Below are 3,813 nucleotides of genomic sequence, written 5' to 3' on the forward strand. Positions count from 1 at the left end.
TTGTCAGGCATGCTCCATAGCTAATGCCAAAGGAGGTACAGCCTGAGGAAGGCAGCACTGCTCCCTTGCACAAGTCCCCAGGGCCATGACAATGTAGTCCCTCAGGGGTGCCCCAGTGAAGCCCATATTTGGAAGGCAAGACATACCACAAGGTCAAGAACTAGGTCTCATTTATCATATGCCTAAGCTCAGAGCCGAGATGCCTCAAACCCTGTATTCAATGGAATCATTCAGGGGTGTGTTCTGTGAAATCGATCATCCTGTTTAATTTGGAACCTCCCCATAATTGCTCCATCAGCCTATGTTATTCTGGCCTTCCTCTTCCAACTATATGCCAAATTTTTCCTTTTCCAACTATAGACCCAATTTTTACTTGGCTGTGAAACTGTGCTATGAGAAAACTTAGATATTTAAGAACTTTTAGAAGCGTGTTCACTTAACTCACAAGTTTGCTTAGAACAGAGGTTCTCAAAGAGTGCCCAGGAGCATCAGCATCCCCTGGGAACTTGTTAGGAATATAAATTCTCAGGTCCTGCCCCAAACCTACTAAGTCAGGAAGTCTAATGGTAGGACTCAATGATCTGTGTTTTAATCAGACCTTCCATTGATTCAGATGCAGGCTCAGGTTTGAGAACCACTGGCTTAAAAGAGAGATCGCTCTTCACCGTGGTCAGTGAAGGCACATACATAGTCATATGAAATGTCTGAGTATCAGCTAAAGGTAGAATACTTTTTCTCCTGAAAGTAGAAGAAACATGGGCAGAATTTCTCCTCGTGGATCATCTTCAAATTTGTTTCTCTTGGAGCAGAGGCATATAAAACAGAGCAGAAAATGTCCTGGAAGATGTTTTAAACACCTGATTATTTTGGCAAAGGATGACATATTCTTTACCCCTCTGTCACCACCAAGCATCCTTACAACAGTGTGCAACTCTGGTCAGAGAACTCACTCAACCAGACTGGTGTAGAAAGTGGACCTGTTTGGTTTAACTCTTCCAGTGCCAGCTCCAGCAATACCAGTTTCAAGATCCAGTAAGAAAGGAAGTTGGGGGAAAATGACAACCACATAATCTTTATCACAAAGACAGAAATAAAATACACTTAGCTTTCTCTGCTTACTTCTCACTGAAAGCAGCGATCAAGATACACAGTTTTTCCTTGATGACAATATTCATACCATGCCTGGCCCTCCCTCTGAGAAAAATGGCAGGTATAACAGAAAGTTAACATTTCTAATGTTTGATTCTCTTCTTTTTCTCCTAAAAGAAGCAAACTGAAAATCAGGTCTTCCCTTAGAAATTTGCCAATGTCTTTAATGATTTCATTGAGAGGCCAATGGCCTAGTTGAAAACTTAGCAACTTGGGAGACCTTAAGTCTCTCAAAGGATATAAGGACCCATTTTGTCAGAAACACGAGACTAGTTGAATGAGGATGTTCAATTTTAAAAGATATGAATAACATTGGAGTCCTTCTCTTATGTCTGACTTCTTAATCATTCAGATTAGTTACCATTTATGTATCCTAAAACTAACCAGTGAAAGGAAAAGAAGAAAGTTTTGCTTTCCTAAGTGTCTCCCACGATCATTCAAATATAATTGTTTTTCAATGAAGTTCATGGGGTGAGTTGCCAATTCTCATTTTTATTAAAAAAATCCACTTTTTGTGGAATAATACTCTCTTATCCAGGGCATAAAAATGGAGCAAATTTAGCAAATTGAGGCAAGCTTCTTGTTTTGTTTTGTTTTAAAGATTTTATTTTTAAGTCATCTCTACACCCAAAGTGGGGCTCAAACCCACAACCCCGAGATCCAGAGTCACACGCTCTAACCCAACTGAGCCAACCAGGTGCCCCAAGCTTCTTGTTTTGCAGCAAAGATTAGCTCTGACTACCAAAGGGAATGGGGATGAAGTTCAAGCCCAAACAAGGAGTGAAGGATAAAGGGAAAGAATAAGGTCGGATTCTAGAGCCAAGCAGACTTGAAAAAAGTCAGAGTGGGGAGGAAAGACAGAGGACAAAGGACACATGGCCTACCTGTGCAACCCAAACCTGGTACCAGCGCCAGAAGTCCAGCACTTTGCCTGATTGTGTGCTCTCTCTGTCCCTTCTAGACTGCTGGTCCCCTCCACCTCTCCAAGGAAAGCTGCTGGTGTTCTCCTTGTGTCAGAGTCTAACTACTGCCCCCAAATTACCTCCTGCCCGGGGAATTGATTGATATTAATCGATTGTTCCAGGAGCAATTAATTGATATTCATTCAATTCTACAAATTCTCTGTCATAATGTAATGTAACTAAAGTGTTATTTACAGAGTTTAAATTTTCCAAACCTTGCCACGTGATATCTGAAACGACAAAGTGCATATATCTCTCAGAAGTGTAATTGAAAAAAAAAGTTAGTACAAATATGCAAAGCTGGGAATGGCAAAAGAGTTATGAAGAAGTTATTTTATTAAATGAAAACTATGGGCAACTCTCTGCTAATAACTCTGAAATAGATGATTTGGGGAAATGACATATATTGAAATAGGAAGTAGAACATTTTAAGAGATAGTCGTGAAAGAAATGGACACTATTCTCAGAGAATTGCCTCCTTAAAAAGTCTGACCAGTTCATTTTATAGGCAAATCATATACTGTTTTTGGAAATAAATACTTGTGTTCTATACAGTCCCATAGAAGGATCTTGATAAAGTTCTCCATTCATTTTATGACTCTATCATAACCCAGAATCTACAACCTAAAAAAGAGAACACAAAAGAGAAAACTGCAGAACACACTCACTTATAATATGGATATAAAAAAACTAAACTAAATAATAAATCTAGTGCAGCAACACAAAAAAGGTAATGTGACCCAATATGGCTTAATTGTGAATGTGCAGGTGGTTAAATATTAGTAAATCAATTTATATAATACATCACTTCAAGAACATGGGAGAAATATAATTATTTCGACAGGTATCAAACATTTAAGAACCATTCTTCAATTTCGAAAAAGAACTATTTAGCAAACTAGGAATGGGACACTGCCTTAACATTCCAAATAATAATCTTTTTCAGATTAACAGATATTTTAATTAACAGTGAGATGCTACGGGAGCCTCATAAAAATCAACCGAACAGAGGCACCTGGGTGGTGCAGTTGGCTAAGTGCCTGACTCTTGGTTTCGGCTCAGGTTGTGATCTCGGGGTTTTGGGATCCAGCCCCACGCTGGGCTCCCGTGCTCAGCGTGGAGTCTGCTTCAGATTCTCTCTCTCTCCCTCTGCCCCTCCCGCTTGTGCTCTCTCTCTCTCTAAAGTAAATAAATAAACCCTAAAAAAAAAAAAAATCAACCAAACAAATAAATAAGGGACATATAAAAACAACTCATCATATATCTTCTAGCCAATGTAAGAAGATACCAAACAAATAAAACAGATGCATAGTGAGTAGAGAGAAAATTTCTTTTCAATGTATAACTGTCTATATAAAAACAAAACACACATGCACACACATACATGAACAAAGGCAAAAAATAAAAATAAAAATTCAACAGCTTTTATATTTTTATATATTATCATAAATATATATACTATACCTACAAACAGCAATGGAAAGCATAATGAGAAAATTATCTAATCCACAATAACAGCAATACACAGACTGCATCGGTATACCCTTAATAAAAACGGTATGGGACATGTACAGAATATATGTGCTTTATAGAAGGACATAAAGAGAAAGCAAGTAGTCATGTACATTTATCAAGATGTCAGTTCTCTCCCAAAGAGATCCATAGGTTCAAAGTATTTCAGAAACAACAACAACAAACTCTA

The 3,813-nt window shown here is 38.2% G+C and overlaps 1 non-coding gene across 1 annotated transcript; it reads right to left on the reverse strand.

Moving 5' to 3' along the window:
* Positions 1–1,773: 1,773 nt before the first annotated feature.
* TRNAQ-CUG (transfer RNA glutamine (anticodon CUG)) lies at positions 1,774–1,848 on the reverse strand. The gene has a single exon. It is a non-coding gene; the product is annotated as a tRNA-Gln (tRNA).
* Positions 1,849–3,813: the final 1,965 nt, after the last annotated feature.

This window comes from Leptonychotes weddellii, chromosome 3, assembly GCF_054177405.1.
Source record: "Leptonychotes weddellii isolate Sample4059 chromosome 3, ASM5417740v2, whole genome shotgun sequence".
Taxonomy (NCBI): domain Eukaryota; kingdom Metazoa; phylum Chordata; class Mammalia; order Carnivora; family Phocidae; genus Leptonychotes; species Leptonychotes weddellii.